The sequence below is a fragment of the Fundulus heteroclitus genome, unplaced genomic scaffold (assembly GCF_011125445.2).
Source record: "Fundulus heteroclitus isolate FHET01 unplaced genomic scaffold, MU-UCD_Fhet_4.1 scaffold_562, whole genome shotgun sequence".
Taxonomy (NCBI): Eukaryota; Metazoa; Chordata; class Actinopteri; order Cyprinodontiformes; family Fundulidae; genus Fundulus; species Fundulus heteroclitus.
The window spans coordinates 30,001-36,370 of NW_023396992.1; positions in this window are offsets into that span (position 1 = coordinate 30,001).

Genomic DNA, 6,370 nt, shown 5'->3' on the forward strand with positions numbered 1-6,370 from the left:
TCATCCTGGACAGCCTCCCATCCTCTCCTTCACTTTCCACATCATCACCTGGTTAACTTTCATCTCGGCAGCATCAAGTTCTTCCTTCACACTGTTGCCAAACTGCTTCACAGTCCACTCACCTCTTGACTTGACAATTTCTGCTCCCGTTCTCCAGTCCATATCGTAGCTGCAGTTTTTTTTTTTTATTTGACGTAGTTTCCTTAATAATTTGCATACATCAAAATCCTTGTGATTTTATTTAACGACGGTCCTGGTGAACAGCTGCTCCTGAGGTGGAGCTTCTGCTTATTGACTGACAGCCGATGCTGCCCTGCCTTCTTTGTTACAGAAAAGCTCAGGTGGAATTTTTTCACTTTTTCTGAATCAGACCCATTAAAATGCGGGACACTGTTTCACATTCCGACCATTGTTAAAAAAAAAAGAAAAGAAAAAGTGCATCATGCTAAATTAGCCTGAGCTAATAGCAAATCATGAGGATATCCCTGTTTGGTTTATCAGCTAAGTTACTGGCAGTGAGGGAATATACGCTGACGGGTGACGTGGCCACAGGTGGAAATAATTCATTAATTAACTGCAGGAGCAGCGACAGATACACTTATCGATTAAGCTGTTGTCAGTTGTTCATTACTTACAATTGAGAATAATAAAAGACTGATAATACTTTTCTGTGGAGTTCCATTATCAATTTTAGATTTATCAGATTTTGTTACTCCCATCTGTACCTGTATAACTCTATTAAACAAAAAATCTTCAATCCAATTATAAGCCCTTCCTGTTATGCCCATTTTATATAATTTTATAAGCAACCCATCCTTCCATACCATGTCATATGCTTTCTCATTATCAAAAAAATATTGCTACAACTACTTCCCTATTAATCTGAGCTTTTCTAATATCTGATTCCAAACACACAACTGGATCCATTGTACTTCCTTTTCTGAATCCACTTTGACATGAAGACAACAGTCTTTTACTTTCTACATAATATGTAATCCTTTCTGTTATCATTCTTTCCATAATCTTTCCTAAACATGAAGTAAGTGCAATTGGTCTATAACTTAGAGGGTTTGTTGGATCCTTTCCTGGTTTAATAATTGGCACAATAATTGCTACCTTCTAATTAGAAGGTAATCTTCCTTCTTTCCAAATCTTATTATATAAACCTAGAAGTTTTTCTTCAGCTTTTTTTAACATAATATAGCATATCTGATCTTTTCCTGGTGCTGTTAATCCTGATCTAAATATCACTCTCTTCATTTCTTGCATAGAAAAATAAACATCCATGACATTTCCTGGAGTTGTTTCACCTTCTAAAATAAAATAATTTATCCTTCTTGTCTGCTCTCTCCTAAATTTTCCTGTTTCTGGTAAATTATCTGAACTATGGATCTTTGCAAATGTTCTTGCCATTACTTCTAGTTTTTCCTCATTTGTTACTGCTGTTCCATCTTCATGTTTTAGAACTGGATATGTTCTCTCTGGTCTATTTTCCTTCATTTTCTTAATCATTCCCCATACCTCAGCTATAGAAGTTGTTCTGCCTATTGAATCACAAAAATCTCTCCATTTTGTCTTCTTTGCCTTCTAAATAACTTTCCTTGCTTCTGCTTGATCTTTTTTATATTCAATTAATCTTTTTAAATTATGTGTTCTTTAGAAAACCTTAAAAGCTATCCTCCCTCTTCAAGTCTCTGCTCCGCTTAGAAAAAAAAAACACGGGATGTGACGTCACTTCCGGTGATGTGCCCAAATATGGGCATAATGGCCGCCCTGTTCACAGTTCTGGGTGGCAGAGCTCTGGATGATGAGAGCTGTGAACTGATCACAAACTTCATAAATTTGTTAAAAATCAACGGTTTGCTCTAAAATTCTGAAAATATTCATGGATCTCAAAGAGTGCTTTATCTACCTATGTGATTTTTTAAACCCCCATTGAAAAAAGCGTTTCAGAGAAAAAAAAATATTAGCCTTTATAGTCTTGCACGTGTGAATTTCAAAGTCTTTGAAATAGTTCAAAATCAGCTGGATTTTTACCAAACTGAAGTAAACATTTAGTCTGAATGTGCTTTACAAATAGTGGCCATTTTTATTGGCATTGACCAATATTTGTGGAAAATACATTGATTTCTCCATTTTACAAACTTTTAAAAAATCAGAGTGTGCAACTTTCAGAAACCTCAATACATGCAGTGAGAGAATTATTGCACCTTATTCAAGGAATACATCCTGAGAATCTGAGCTTGTTACACCACACAAGTGATTTTAGGTGAATTTTTGAAGTTTTCAAGTTTTTTTCCACACTTTTGGAAATAGGCCCCGCCCACTTGTTTCAATCATTACCATATTTAAGACCTTAGTTAAGGGCTATTACTGGAAGTTGATGAAAAAGGTTTTGTAAAAATCCGATAAGCCATTCTTGCGTAGTAGATTTCTTGACATCACAGCGCCCCCTAGTGATGGACGATCCTCAAATGCGGGTCACATGTGCAAAATCTTATTTGGACTATGGGTTATAAAGGACATGTCAAAATCTGTTATGGTTTTACAATAATCAGCAATTACATTTAGAGCTAGCTAGCTAACAATCACTTATTTTAGCGTTACTTTTCGAAAAAGTCAAAATTCAAAAATCCGCCACGATAACTTTTTTTATTTGTCCATGACACGCTTATATATAAAGTTTTGCGCGGATTGCACAAAAAATGTAGGAGGAGTTTAACAAGAAAAGTTTAAGCTTTGTAGCCATGTAGCGCGAAAACTAGCTGGGAAACCAAGGGTGTGCCAATTCCCTTTATTTTGCAGAACCATCCAACAAACAAAGTGCCATCAAGTTTTTGAGTGTAGGACCAGTAGTTTGGTGGTTACAGGCGTAAACGCATTATCCTTTATTATAGCGCCCCCTAGTTGTTGAGGGGTCTGAATTTCTGGGTTTGAGTAGGGGCGCACGTTCTGAACTTAGATACCTGATCCAATTGATTCGTTACAAATCCGTGTGGGCTCCACAACGCGTTTTAATTCCGTAATAATAATAATAATAACTAGAACTGCAAGCAGTTATTAACGGGTTCCAAGCCCACGCACCGCCCCCTTTGAGCATATTCCTGGACTTCAGCATTCAACACCCTCTTTCAAGCCCACCTACGTCGCGCCCCCATTGAGCATGTTCCTGGACTTTAGCGTTCAACACCCTCATCCCACAGCATATGGTGGAAAAACTGGAACATCTGGGCTTCAGTACACCCCTCAACACTTCCTCACCTCCTGACCACTGTCAGTCCGGGTCTGACAGACCACCTCTGATGTCATCACCCTCAGCACGGGCTCCCCTTAGGGCTGTGTCTGCAGCCCCCTGTTGTTTACTCTGATGACACACGACTGCACTCCCAGGTTCACCCCCAATCACATCATGAAGTTCGCAGATGACACAAACTCATCAACAGCTCAGCTGTGGAGGTGGTTAGCAGCACCAAATTCATCAGGGTGCACATCACAGACAACCTCACCTGCTCTGTGAACACCACATCTGGTGAGGAGGGCACAGAAGCGCTTGTACTTCCTGTGGAGGATGAGGAGAGCCCAACTGCCCCCGCCCATCCTCACAACCCTCTACACAAGCACCATAGAGAGCATTCTGACCAGCTGTCTCTCTGTGTGGCGTCGAGGCGGCAGCACGTCCGACTGGTGGAAAACAACGGTTGTCAAGCTTCTGAAGTTTGCGCACGACACCACTCTCATGGGATTTATCTCTGATGGTGACGAGTCCGCCTACAGGTGGGAGGGTGACCATCTGGTGACCTGGTGCATGGAGAACAACTTAGAACTCAACGCTGTAAAAATAGTGGAGATGGTTGTGGACTTCAGGAAGAACTCAGCCCCAGCTACCCCAACACCCTCTGTGACTATATATAATATATTTCAGTCGTCAGTCAAGTCAAGTTATGTTGCGAGTTCAGTTGTTTTTTTTCTTTTCTTTGTTCAGTGGTTTGTGTTGTTACCACTGGCAAGTTCATGTCAGTAAGAAGAATGAAGTTTGTCAATGGAGGTTCAGTTCTGCTTGGGGCACAGGCTCGCCATGTCCTTTCAGAGAGAATCCATGGAATCTGATCCAGTAGTCTGATCCAGCTTTTTGATCAGCAACAACAAAAAAACCTAGCCTGCACACGATAATATTATTATTGCATTCAGCTAAATAAACTCACTTTATCAATTTTTACAGCATTGTTTTTTCTTCATTCCTCACATTTCCATTGCGATGTTTTACATGCACTTTAAAATTTTTTCCCAACTCAAAACACCGGAATCATCTTTAACCCATGTAAAACAAAAATATAAAATCCTTTTTAATTATGAAACTATGACCTGTAATTTAACAAATTACAGCATAGGTTTTTTTTAATCCTCTTCCAAGTCTTTGTAAATCATGAGATGAAATACAGTTATCACCTTACCAAAGAGCATGAAATCCTTCTACATCCAATACTCTCCTTCATCATCCATTGTATGGATGAAACCCAGCGCTGAACACAGAGAAATGTCGGACTGGATCAAATACTGCGTGTGTGATGGGTTCAAGTACCTCGCTCAACGTAGGAATTTACACATGTACAGCCTCAAGCTATTTAACTAAGATGTAAACGAGGTTTAAAATGTCTACTGTTTAGTTTGATATTAATGAACAGTCATAATTTTAATTTACATGTAGTATGGTTGAACTAGAAGAATTAACAGTGGGATGTTGATAAACTGACTGTATATTTGTATTGTAGTGCTGAACCATAGATTTACTTCTGAGTCAGTTAGCTTGCAGTTAGTTGACCTCCACGCAGATTTGGCTCTGAAGGAACAGTCTGTTAAGAGTGATCCTATATATATATATATATATATATATATATATATATATATATATATATATATATATATAATATATATATTAGTGCTGTCAAACGATTAAAATTTTTAATCGCGAATAATCCTATGATGTCGATAGTTAACTCGAGATTAATCACAAATTAATCGCATATTTTATCCTTTTATTTCTGAAAGTGTAATAGCCTATTTGGGCATTTTAATATGCAATTTTGCAATAAATGACACTAATAAAATACATGCTTGTACAAAAAATATTTTTGTTATTTTTCAAGCACTTTTCAGAATTGGTATGAAAACATCCTGGTGCCAAATGTTAAACTCTGGACTATAATGGCTATATGACTAATCATGATACCCTGATGTTTACACCATGTGTAAACAAATGTGTAAATACCTGTTTTCATGCCGATATATTTTTTTTGCCTCTTAAACAAAAGGTATTATGCATACATATAAATTAATAAAAATTGAACATTTCGATAAAGTCATAAGTTTTGTTCATTTCTTCACTCTCTCTCTCTCACACACACACACACACACACACACATCTAATTCTGAGCTTTCACACCAACAACAATAATTTCTTTGAATATTTTTGCTTGCTGTTTCTATCCATATTCATAGAGTTTAAGCCTGGAAAAAGGTTTTAAATCTCCAGGTCATTCCAGCCTTACACTTTGCTTGCAACTGGGCAGGAGCTTAATACCCTGAATGAGACTGTTTAGCAACTGTTAGTAACTCCAGGTCCTTCGTTTGGAAACGTGATTCATCCCTGGGTTGTCAAATACAGAGACAACAAATTAATAAGCATTAAAGAACGGTTTATGGGTTGGGTTTCTGCAATGTTATCAACGTGTAAAAGCTCATCTTCAGAACCAATCTCTGCTTAAAATGGTGATCTGCACCAAGTAATCTACTTTCAGCAGTTATCACCGGTTATTGCACCGTAAACTGCAGAAAATACGTGCAGAGTTGCTCTGTCTGCCTTTACTACCGTCGGCTCCTATGGCGGAGGGATATTTCAGCTGGATACACTCAAATGTAGTGCAGGCAGGCCACTTAATAACCCCTATTTCGTCACTTATTTAAGACCCCAAATAAGCGATTTCACTTTCAGAAACCTGCCCAAAAAAACGCAACCCGTGACTCATGAAATTTAGAAGCGCTTTTAGAAAAAAGAAGCCCAAAGTCGCGTGTGTCCGATGTGTGTGTGTTTGTAGAGATCCATTCATGATCAAATGCGGTCCTCTGCTGGAATTTTTTAAAGCATTAGTGTAAATATATATATATATATATATATATATATATATATATATATATATATATATATATATATATATATATATATAGATATATATATATATATATATATATATATATATATATATATATATGGATACATGGATACATACATGGATACATACGAAATTATTAAAGTGGACATCTAAGTTTTAATTGAATACCCCTTACTTAGACTATTAATGGTAAGAGTTGTTGT